This window comes from Marmota flaviventris, chromosome 6 (genome assembly GCF_047511675.1).
Source record: "Marmota flaviventris isolate mMarFla1 chromosome 6, mMarFla1.hap1, whole genome shotgun sequence".
Classification (NCBI taxonomy): domain Eukaryota; kingdom Metazoa; phylum Chordata; class Mammalia; order Rodentia; family Sciuridae; genus Marmota; species Marmota flaviventris.
This window is the reverse complement of record NC_092503.1, coordinates 132,467,943-132,481,031: the sequence shown is the minus strand read 5'-3', so window position 1 is coordinate 132,481,031 and position 13,089 is coordinate 132,467,943. Positions and strand designations below refer to the sequence as shown.

Below are 13,089 nucleotides of genomic sequence, written 5' to 3'. Positions count from 1 at the left end.
GGTTTTCATCAAATGATGCATGTTAAAATTTAATTTAGAATTCATTCACAGCCTGTTTAAAGTCCTAAGCTGTGATGCTAAAATATTTTAAACTATAGGGCTATAAGATTTGTACATGGATGGTGCAAATATATGTTACAATACAATTCATCATTCATTTTATTTAAACCATGTGTTATTAATCTCTTTTCTGATCTCAAATAGAGTAATAATTCAACAATGATAGCAATATTAGATCATTAATGAAAAAAGAAAAATTTTGGTTATTTTCCTGGAAATACTCCAGTTTATTAAACTACACAACAGTAGCACTTAGAATGCACCTAAAAATGTAGAGAAGACCAAAAATGGTGAACATTTATCCTTCTGCTTAACTATAAACTGTATGAATTCATTAGAAATAGCCCAGTCAGTAAGAGCATGTCTCATGAAAAATAATTAAAATAATTAGACAGACTTTTGAAGGAAAATATCTGCATTTAAATACAGACATAAAAGTTTTAATTTTCAAAAGAAAATAATTAACTATTTGCAAATTTACGATTAACTAAAGCCATTTCACTGTGATTTCATTATCTAAAGTATATAATAGTGCCATAAAATTTTATTTGCCAAACAAGAGCTTAGAACATAGCCACATAGTTAAAGGTATTTGACAATAAATAATGGTCAATAGCAAAGAGCCATTCACAAAATAACTGGTCAAAATAGGAACAGTCAGAGCTCTAAAGATGCAGGGAGACACACAGATGCACAACAAAGGCTGTTTCCATGAGCACAAGAGGCAGCAGACACAGATCACATTGCACTTGGATTTGTTTTTTCAAGTCAAAGATATGATGGGATGCTGGGTAAAGCAGAAGGTAAACCCCAAGGGAGTCAAAAGTGAAAGTCATTGACTTATCTCCACAAACATGATTGCCTATACCTGTAAGAGCCACCATCCCCCAGCAGCTGAGCACACTAAAATACTCCAATCCAAAGTGTACTTGCCCCTTCCAACTTCTCCACTGTGTTAGCCAGAATCTCCGCAAACACGATTTCCAGTACCTGTAAGAGCCACCATCCCATAGCAGCTGAGCACACTAAAATACTCCAGTCTAAAGTGTACTTGCCCCTTCCAAATTCTCCACCATGTTAGCCAGAATCTCCTGCAGGATCTGCAACAAGATGGACCGCTCCAGCTTGAAAGCATAGATGGACAGTTCCTGGGGGATATTCTGCAAGGAAAGTTGGAGAGCCATAAGTATGTCACCAGTGTCAAGTATCCAGGCCCCATCTACCTTGGTGTCATCCAGTTGCTGTTACAGGAAGAGTAATGGTGCTTTTTACTTCTGCACTGTGGGGGGCCCATCACCACAAGACACTGTCACTACTGCTCATGTTTGATACATTCTTAAATTCAGGATAATAATACCTGCCATATTTGCAGTGTATATCCTGACATGCACTACAGTGGAGCTTTGTAGTTCCTGATGTTCTCTACAACAAGGACTATTACTACCACCAGAAAATAAGAAAACAGTCACAAAGTAAATTCACAGTCACTTTTTTCTAAAGTCACAAAGTCACAAAATAATCAATCCAGGCTTGAAAATTGGATTATTCCAACTCTCACATTGGTTTCAAACCTACCAAGCATTCTGTTGACTTAAAAAAATAACATCTAAGGCTGGGAAAGTGGGAGGCAGTTGCATACTTTGTGTGTGTGCATGTGAGGGGGGGCAGCATAGAGGAGTCTTGAGGGCACCGTGGCATCAGAGACACAGTTAACAGTGGGCAAGTGTGTGCTGGGCAAGGGGCCACAAACAAAGAGGAGCAGTCAGGATGCCAGAGCAAAGTCCAAAAAGCATGTTACAAAAATCATTTTAAGAGCTGTAGACAACTATGAACATTTCTGAAGACCCTTTCTCAGCACAATAGATCAATATGGATGAATTTGCCTTCTTGGATCTTTTGGAGTGTCCTGTGTGTCTAGAACACCTGGATGTTTCTGGAAAATCTTGTCTTGCTGGTACAAGTTGTGAATGATGTTTGCTGGGGATCCTAGGTTCCCTCAGTTGTTCTGAGTGGAGCACTCTGGTTGGCTTGGGTGTTGAGGAGCTTCCCAGTAACATCCTGCTGCACAGGCTTCTGGACAGCATCAAGCAGAGGCCTTGGAAACCTAGTCTTGGTGGAGGCAGTGGGAACAACTGTACAAATGCATTCAAGACTCAGGGCAGCATTATGGCTAATTGTAGCACAAATGATCTATAGGGTTCCCAGTTTGGACAGCAGCCTCAGGTGCAAGCCTGGATTCCCCAATGAGGGGTACAGCTCAGTTACTATGTGCCAAAGCATTATAAACTATCCAGGAAAGGAACCTAGTGACTTTAAATTCACCAAAATGACATCATCATTTTGCAACAAGTTGATGAAAACTGGTAACATGGGGAAGTCAATGGGATCCATGGCTCTTCCCCCACCAACTTTTATCAGATTATTCAACCATTACCTCAACCCCCACCTCAGTGAAAAGCACTTTATGACTTTGAAGGAAAAAATATGGAAGTGGACAAACATTGTTTTCTGTTTGCAAAGGATGTAATTTTGACTGTTATCCACAGAGTGGAAGAAAACTGGGCTGAACGAATGTTGGCAGACAAAGTACGCATATTTCCAATTTCCCACATTGAGTTTAACTCAGCTGCTAAACAGCTGATGGAATGGAATAAGCCTCCCAGGCCAGGAGTTGATGCTGGAGAATGTCCCTCAGCAACAGCCCAGAGCAGCACTGCCCCAAAACTCTCCAACACCAAGAAGAACACCAAAAAGTGGCAATCCTTTACTTTCCTAACCATGGCAAACAAGTCTTCCCAGGCATCCCAGAATCGCCACTCCATGGACATCAGCCATCCTGTCCTCATCAGCTCTAGCAACCCCACAGCTGCTGAGAGTACCAGCGAACTGTGTGGGGTTCCTAAAGTGCCCATTCTCAAGTTCATATGAGTACCACTGAGTTAAATGTGACCTCATTCTCAAGCATCTCAGTGACAACTGGCTCCTCATTCACTTTCCCATTGGATTTCCTCTACCCACCTGCCTTTGGAACTGCGAATCCTCCCCTCTACCACCCCATCTCCTGGCTGCCATTGTCCTCACCTCCACACCATCAGCTAGTATTGCTGGTGTTGCTGCTGATGAAATAGGACCCAGACCCAAGGCAGGATTCACTGTACTGATTGCACATTTTTGGACTCAGACTCACCCCAGTGTGTATGTGGCTATCCACCCATACACTCCCAGAAAGAAGATGAGGTAGATCTGAGAATGGGAGAGACAATTTTAGTGTTTCAGCATTTCCAGGATAGCTGTTTCCAAGGGATGTCAATGCATACCACTGAGATTAGGGTTTTCCTTGGTAATTATGTGGCATGTGTCACAAGGGCAGTGACAAATGCTATGCAAATTAAAGTTCCTACATCTATTATGGGTCAGACAAGTTAGGGTGTAACAAAGGCCAATCCTTCCATTGCAGGAGAACCTGCCCAGAAACTGCGGAGAAATGGTGTGGCTGGGACACCCAGTGTTGTCTCTACAGCTGTAGTGTCAGCAGCTCACATCCAAATAAGTACTCAGACTAAGGTCCTGTTGCACATGCCTGGGCAGATGACAGTCAACCAGGCCCACAATTCAGTGAGGGCAATTGCAGCACATAGTCAAGAATGCCCCACAGTAGCACTGACACCCATCAAGGTACAGAATGTTACCTGCATCTGTGAGCCTATCCCACCATTTGCTGGTCTCCCCACAGCCTGTGCCACCAATGGCAGGCTCTGCTGCCCATGCTGCTACTGTCAGTTTCAGTCAACTCAGTGCCTCCCTGGCTTGTGCTTTAGCCACTTTGTTGACCTGCTCAAGTATCACCATTGCCTCTAATTAAACAAAGCCCAGTGTCCAGACAGTAACCATTCTCCCTGGACTTCCCACAACTCCAGATGGTTCTTCATCAGTTTGTGGGATCAGTTCAGCAAGCAAACTAGACAAGGACAGTAAAATAGAAAAACAGTGTTTATGAAGTTGCCTTCTGGTACCACAACCAAATGTAAGTCCCGAGTATCCCCTCCAGCATTGTTGAAGTGGAATTGGAGCTGGAAGTGGGGCTAAGTGTTGACAAGTTGCCCCTACAGAAAGCCATGTTCCTGAGCTACCACTTGGGTTAGGCCATGGCAGGGCCGGCTCCTGCCTCATGGACAGGAATGGTCCAGTCACTGTAGCACCAGCAGGCACAGCCTTGGACAAAGAAGCCTTCCATCTGAAGACTAGCTCCCTGGACTTTGCATTCTCCATTGCTTCAACTCCTAGTCTGGCATGCTCCTCGCTGGGTCCTGTCATGAATGAGTCTAGCCTGTCGTTTGTGAAAGGCACTAGGTGGTGGTTTCCTATCCTCCCCAGAGTGAGGCAGAACATGGGAACTTAAAGGAGATGTTATTTTTGTTCATAAAAAGTGAGAGGATGGCTGGTTCAAAGGCACATTGCAACACAATGGGAAAACTGGGCTTTTCCCAGTAGGCTCTGTGGAAAACTTTGGAGGAGACAAACACTGGGAAGACTTAAAATCACATCACACAATTGAAGAGCACAAAGCAGTATGATGGAAATAGCACAGGTGTGGACTTCCAGAAAGTCAGGAGCTGAATAGGGGGTTAGTTCCCTAGTCTCAACAAAGCCATACCAGCCAGCAGAGTGAAGCAGGTGTCTGGGTTTCACCACTCAGTTGGGATTGTAAGGTGTGCCTGTGGTTAGCAACCATTTTTTTTTCAATGTATAACTAAATAGATAATTGTTTACAAGGCTTAGCTAATGTATTTGCTTCTTTTAAAACTGATATTTTTGGTAATAAATAAACTCTTTGGATTATAATTTTAAGAAATTAATTTATGAAATGAGAGCAAGGAGAATTTGGATTATCTCCTGCTTAAAGCAGGAGATTCATTGTGGTGCAGAATGCATCTTCCCTCCCTCACCTCTGCTCCCCATCATTATATTTTGCTTCCTTAAGACAGAAATGTTGGTTCTCTAATTTGTGTTTTTCATTTTGGGAAACTAAATATATAACTCAATCAGAATTAGTAAGGGCCTGTTCTAGGGGAAAAATCTCAAGAAAAGAAAAGTTAATTATACTTTCTTTCTAGTTTTGATCATGAGTCAACCTGAAGACATAATCTTCAAATTTAGTTTTATAGGTTTTTAATTTTTCTAGAATGAAACCAATGAAGTGTTGGGAAAAACAAAGCACAAGCACTGCCTAGAAATGTATTCAGAAATACTATTCAGTTTTATGACAGAAGCAGCTCAATTCCTTGGTTACAAAGTAGGCAACATTAATCTTATACTTGCTGTCTGAGAATGGCTCTGCAATGTAATTTCCACTTTACCCCATGAACTGCATGTCCAGAACATTTTTGAGATGTGGTGGTAAGTGATGAACTGTTGTTCAAGTCAAATGCTGAAGAAACAATGTGCAAAATTTACATTCATCCATTGTGGCTTTTTCTCAACCGCCTTGCATGTCCCACAGTAACAAGGACATGCATGGTACATTTCATTGTAGTTTTCAGCTGAGGTTAGTTTGCATTCAGAATTGACCAATGCAGGAGATATAAAATAAATAGCATTCTTTACTCCAAAGTCACACCTGACAAAGGTCTGCTGAGCCCACTTGCTCCCTCCCTGGCTAAGGTGTCCATCAGCCATCACAGGAGTCATGAATACAAATGCTCTTTGTGTTCTCCCAGCAGATAGAAGGAAAGAAAATGTTTATACAGAAGCTGTTCCATGGAAGTTCTAGAAGTCTTGGAAGGAGCCAGTCTTCCCACACCTTAATTGTGGCTGGATCCAGCTGAATCTACCTTTTTATATTTATATCCATTCTTTGTCATTAGCCTCTTCCACAAATTTCATTATGGTGCCATACAGTCATGGGTTTGTGGAGTCCTGAGAACAAAAGGAGAGAAAGCAGCCTGGTAGTGAGGTTGTTACCACAGTTTTCCCATGGGAATTAAGTATTGAAATAAAAAATTAAAAAAAAATAAGAATTAAGGCTTGGAAATAGAAACATTGACTGAAAAGACTTCATCCAATAGCAAGAGGGTGCATCATGTTAAAAAGATGTAGAATGTGGGGCTGGGGCTGCAGCTCAGTGGTAGCAAACTTGATTGGCATGCATGAGACACTGGGTTTGATTTTCAACACCACATATAAAAAAATAAAATAAAAATCTATCAACCACTAAAAAATAATGTAGGATGTGGTTGAAAATTAAATCATTCCTAAGGTAGCATTAATTTTATAAAACAGTGTTTTATATGTTCTTGTGTTTTATTATGTTCCTTCATGTTGAATTAAAAAAATATATTGGGATATCCATGTAATATATGAAGTTTGTGAAATAAACAAGTTAGGCAAAAAAGCTGATGCCAGCTTTCATCTGTGTAAGTTGACACCAAGGGGTTATAATATTATTTATTTTGGGAAATTAGTGTATTTTACAAAAATTTTAAAAGGTAACTCTACTACAGGTTGAGTTAATTTTTACCTGTCTTTTCTTCATATTTTAAGCTATGTGATTGAAGTACTTCTTTTAATAGTTTCCTAGTATACAGTTGTCTAAAATTTTATTTGTTAATAGATCATTAGCTCATATCATGTATGGGTTTCCTTTTTTTTTTTTTTTTTTTTTGAGACAGTAGATGAATTTTGTAAGAAGGGCTTGTTACACAGTGATATGGCAATAATAAAATCATAATTTATCATTCCTTTATATGTTGATAATTTGAGGATAAGATAAAATGTTTCAAGATTAAAATTTGATGTTCAACCTTAAAAAATAAATAACATTTAAAGGACAGAGAAACAATACTTGCCTAAAATCGATAATGTAGTTAAACAAATATAAAATTGCACTGGTATGCAGTATTCATTTACACAGCTTCTGCTTAGGCACAAAGATAAACACTTTCATGGGGATATCACACTTTGCCTTTAATCTTGAATACAGTGATTGGGCTCCCCATTTCGCACATATATGCTGCTTTATTTTCTCATCAACGATTTCCCCTTCTTATTTCTGTTAGCCTTCCAATATAATCAACATACATTCTGGAAATCTCAAAAGATTACTGCAAAAGAGATGAAGCAACCAGAATAAGAACTGATTGGTGATTTAGAGAACTCAGCCTTATTAATCATGCAAGCTTCTGCTTGAGATAACCAGGACCCAGGATGCACATAGTCCCAGTAAATAAGGGCTGGTTCTCAAAAGAGATTTTCATTAAAAAGGACATTATAAATACATTAAACACAAAATAAAATCAATACTGTCTTCTCCATAACAGGAATATTCTAAGGGTAAATCAGATAAAATGATTTATATACTGGACAACCAAATCCCAGACTCTTGATAAGCTGTTTCTAACATGTCTTTGGAATGATTTCAGACTGATATTCATTAATTTATTTAAATTCAGCATATTAAGATAGCTAAGTGCATGCATTCTATATAAACAGAGCCACTGAGCAAGAATCCTGGCCTCACTAATTACCAGTTCTTACCTTTCTACTTTTTTTAATTTTCTTCCCTTAAAAAGATACCATAATAATTCTACCACCTTCATAAGGCTGTTGTTAAAAATAAGGAGACAGTGCACATGAAGAGCTTATTATGATATCAAGAACACAGTGAGAATTCAAAATAAGAAAGGGAGCAAACATTGATCTCACATATGATGGATTTTCTAAAGTTGAGGCATGCGAAACCATTCATTTCTTAGCAATAATTTTTTCCTGTATTCTATTTTGACAAATAATAAAAGAACACAAATCTGTGATTATACACCTGCTAATATCATCCAGAATGTTTTAGCATTTTCATGGCGATTTCTAGATAAACATTCACACACTGGGGATTGTAAACTGTTTCATGCTGACTCCAAACAAACTATTGAAGTATGGAATGCCTGAACAGCTTATGATCTCTTAAACATCCTCAAAACCCACATAGGTTTGGAACAACTTCATTCTGCCAAGCCAACTTCATGTTTCCACAGTGACAGGCCTGCTGCAGGGACTCTCAGAATGTGTGAGTCAGTGGGAAGAAACCTGCCAGTGACCCTCAAAAGCAATGCTCTGAGACTTGGCTTCTGACTCCTCTCTCTGTGCCACATCCTTTTCCCCACACAAATGTAATAGAAGAGCTGTTAGTAAAAGACTTACTCTGTCAGGAAAACTTGAAGCCATACAAGTCAGATCTTGTGACACTGTCCATTTTCTCTCAAGAAAAAAGGCCCTACTTATCATAAGCATCAGAATTATTTCCACAACTTTGTATAATTTTAAGCCAACTATGGAATGTATTCCTCAGATCAAATCTATACTCCTCCAAATAACCTTGACATGTTTATATATATATTCACAATAGCACTGATGCGGAGCCTTTGTTCTGCTTCCTAAAAATCAGGATGGTCACTGGAAAATAAAGGGTCCTGTTCATTAACCAAAGAACAACTGAATGGCTCAAACCCAAATGACTCCCAGCACCAGCCCAGCAGAGAAGGCCTAACATTTGTGGACATCTGTGAAGGAAGCTCCAACTCACAAGCATATGCACAATATCAACTTTAGTTTTAAAGTTTTTCTCCAGTCTCATTACTTAGAAAGTTCATATTTAGAACTTCACTTTGGAAGAACTCTGCCTGCCCTCACTGTGACCATGCTCCCAAATCATGAAAGAAATTTTAATCCTCATGATGGGCTCTTCAGAATGCCCAGATCACAGCAGAACATCCAGCTTGCCACCATGGCTGAGCATGAATAGCTACCTGCCTCTCATGGTGCACAATTCATTCCCTCTCAGTCACAGTGATTCTGGCTGTGTATATGTCTGGCCCAGCTTCCCAGAGTGCCCCAAGCAAGTAGACAGGTGTTTCATGCTTGCTTTATGGAGACACAAGTTTCATCCAGACATGTGGACATTGGCAAAAGCAAAACTTGGCTAGAAGCATGACCATGTGACTCCTCTTTTCAAAACACAAACTGGTTATCCTTTTCATCCTGACAAATATCATGCAACCTTAGGAATAGAAAAGTCTCTAAACTAACCTCAAAACAGTACCTGGCCTGCTGGCACTGGAGAGGCCATGACAAATCAGTTAGGTTTCCTACCAAGGTATCCATCAAACATTTGGCTTCCACAAATGTGTCTGCATAGTTCACTTATAAACCTTATGCAACATGACATTGCCTTAACTGTACCACAACAAACAATTTAGGATAGTAAGCAAAATCAAGCCACCCCTCATATTACCACTGTATAAAAACTGCATACTCATAAACTACAGTTTGAGCATCCCAAGGCCTTTTCCCATGGATTTTCTGCCCTCAGCCTGAAATGGCCACTTCCAAGTCTCTAGTTAAAAAAATCCATATTTTCAAATCAAATATAAAAATAAGCACATTTTAAAACACCTTCTTTACAGAGAAAACAAACAACACTGAAAATTTATGATTTTCTTTACAACTACAATTATACTCATTTCACTTTCTAGAGGAACTACTCAACATTTTGGTGTACGCTTTTTCAAGCCTGTTTTGCTATACATTTACATATATTAATATACATGGAAATGCAGATTGGCTCTTTCCATTAATGGGCTCACTCTACAAACTACAATTCCTTAATTTACTAGTATACTCTGGAAACCACTGCCTGTTAGTAAATATAAATCAACTTCATTCACTATGACTTCTATACAGTCTAGAGGCACCATTCTCCTGTCGAGGGCTGGCTCACACATCATACCATGCAACATGAGGTGTTCACTGTGGACACCTCACCACCCCACCAGCCTTGCAAAGTGATGCACACAGATAAGTGCTCCACATTTGATCAATTTACCTCAAACTCTGCATTCTATTTCTAGAAAATTAAGTAATTGTGCACATAAGAAGTTACACCCCTCATGTCAGGAATCTCTACTTTTAGTTTTAGTAAATCTAATAGCTTTCTATTAGATTGGCAAACAGGAAACACACAAGGTAACATAGAGATACCTCAAAGTGTTTTTAAAATTAGCAATGTGTTAAATTTTGATAGTTTATGACAGCTTGAAGCAAAGGAGAAGAAGCTCAGAATTCAAGTCCTTCAGTAACTAGCCAACCACTTTTCTCAAAGTCAACCTAAGCTTCCCTGTAAGTGGAAACATACTTATCTACATCCAAGAATCAGTGAGATTCAAATAAAAAAATCAATACACTATAAAATGCCAATAAGATATAATTTTATCTGTCTCAGTTAAGAAAGCACTAAATTAAATTCAAAACTCAAAATCTCAGAGATATAAAAAGAACAGAAAAGCTGCCCACTTCCCAAAAACTGTGAAGACATCACACTTTGAAATGACAGATGGCCTGCTGCTGAGGTAGGTTTGCTTTACCTCAGCCACCCATCTGCTGAGCAGGCCTGGGCAAGGCACTGGCACTATTTATGTCAAATTTTACCCCAAACCAGAGGGATATCAAACTACTCCCAAATACAAACTTGTCAATTTACCAACAAAAGACATAACCAAGGAAGGCCAAGTTTCACCCACCACAAGGGGAATCACATCCTACAAAATGTTGGTACGTTCCCTTCAGTGACAATAAAACCATTGTTGGTATGTCCCACCAACTTGTATGGAACATGGTGGAAAGAAACCATAAGTACAGTGTCTTTTAAGCGTAATGATACACAAATATGCTCAGCTGTCATATTTTTACAATGCTTGAAAAAATTTAAAGACCCAAATGTGTCAGTGCAAAACAAGAAGTGCCTCTCACTCTGTTACAAGGTAAAGTTGTTTCAGGTCAAGTCTATTTACACACATTTAGCATGGAAGCCATCAGTAATGAGCACAGTTACAGGGAATTCTGATATCAAAACATTCACACTGAGGGTCTGGTGATATATCTCAGTTGGTAGAGTGCTTGCCTTGCATGCACAAGGCCCTGGGTTTGATTCTCAGCACCACAAAAAAAGAAGGAAAGAGAGAGAGAGAGAGAGAGAGAGAGAGAGAGAGAGAGAGAGAGAGAGAGAGAGATTCACAGGGAAACCAGTAAAGAGGCTTCTCCTGCTATGCATTTAGATTCAAGAAAACCTACAGTTTTCTTAAAAGTGGCCCATGCAAATCAGTAGTTCAGCTCATCTTAGGCCAATTGAGTTCTACCCTATGGCTCAGGCAAACCAACACCACTCACAACCTCAACTACAGCAAGACACCAACTCTTCAGAAATCAGGGAACATTCCATTCACCTAAGTTGCTTTTAAAACACATATTTTCTAGTTATTGAAAACCATCTTAGGATGATGTTTTGAGAAGCTCTAGGAAGAAAAATATATTTAGAAATCATGGAGCTTCACTCAAGAAATTACAGTGTTTTGAATGAATTACATAAATAAATAAACCATAGAAGCAAAATAATTAATGGAAACATCTGAAACACTGATGCAGTTCAAGTAGTCATAAGTTACTGTAGAGCAGTTTTATTCTCTGCTCAAGAGATTCTTTTAAATTAGTGCATATGTAGCAAGCATTAGTGCATATGTAGCATTGTCAGGGTAGCAGAGGTAAAGCAATAGCAAAGACAAAACACCTATGGCCCAGATACTTTGTGCATATTAGTCAGTGAGATCTCAGTCTAGTCCCCTGTAAGAGCCCAGGGAACTGAAATTCATGAGCAAACTTGGTACTGTATTTAGTGAACACTTTTGATGATCAACAGTCTTTCTCCAGGGAGTTTTGTGACAAACGGTTTTAGACAGAAAACATTCATAGGTTCACTGCCTGCAAGAGAAGAAGAAGTAGAGATATTTGTTACAGTAACCAGGTCAATTTTACCACCTGCAATATGGCCTTGGCCATAAGAGCAATAGTCCCTATCCTCATAAAAAGGGGAAGAGCTCACCTAAACACAGAGGCGAGAGCAAGCCAACAGATTCTACCTTGTCTGGAGATGTGCAGAAAGTTAAAAGATGACAAAAAGGTGAAACCAACAGTCCTGGCTTCCAAATTGAGCTGCATAAGTAATATAGAATCTCTTTAATTTTAATTAACTATATAATACAGTGCAGATTTATTCAGGCACAACCATCTCATTTTTTGCAGGCATCTCTTTCTATGAAAACTGTGCTAGATTAATTTTGTCTGAATTAAAATGGCCAAATCTAAGCTACTGTTTCTGAATAAATATAACCAGAATCAATACAGAAACATCATTTAGAACCTTAGAACTATAAACTCAAGCAGACTCAGAAAGAGGGACTCTATACCTTGGAATTCTCAGTAAAAATTATGCTAGTATGGAGTTTCAAGGATATAAAAAATAATCCTACACACACAGTCATGTATGTTGGAATGGCTACATCACTGTTGATGTATTCTGTGTGCTAGGGCTTTATTAGGCTAAGTCTTATTAATCCCACTTTAGAAATGAGTAAATGTGAGTCAGAAAATGTAATGACATATTCCAAGCCAGAAGCCACAAAGAGGCCTGTGCTGAGCCTAAAGCCTCCAACACATTGCCCCCCTCCAGAGCATATCACACTGGCTCCTGCATGTTTTCTATTTTCCTATAATTTTGAGATAGGCTGGACATTGCTAAAATAGCTCTCAGTGTGACACTGGCCTGCTCTAATGGAACACAGAGGGTGGTGAACCCCAAATCTAAGGGCACATAGAACTTCTACATTTGCCTTGACCTCTCTGGGAATACCATAGAAGTAACAAAAGAGCAGGAAGGCACAACATGGATACTTTCTGACTAGATATATTGTGAATTTATTTGGACATGGGGGTCTTTTCCCTCCTGTCTACAGAGATAGCCACTTCTTCATGAAAGCTACAGTATTTTATGGTTGAAGAATCTTAAAAAAAAAGTGGAATTAGACATCTAGGTCAGGGTATATATGTTAGGTTATGAGCACAGAAATGTCACATGGAATTCCAATTAGAGCCGTGAGACTTGACTCTGACTTCACCTTACTGATCTGTCCACACTGCAGAGTCTTAGTA

The 13,089-nt window shown here is 39.2% G+C and overlaps 1 pseudogene; it reads left to right on the top strand.

Moving 5' to 3' along the window:
• Positions 1-2,428: 2,428 nt before the first annotated feature.
• Positions 2,429-4,057, top strand: LOC114079483 (E3 ubiquitin-protein ligase SH3RF1 pseudogene; annotated as a pseudogene).
• Positions 4,058-13,089: the final 9,032 nt, after the last annotated feature.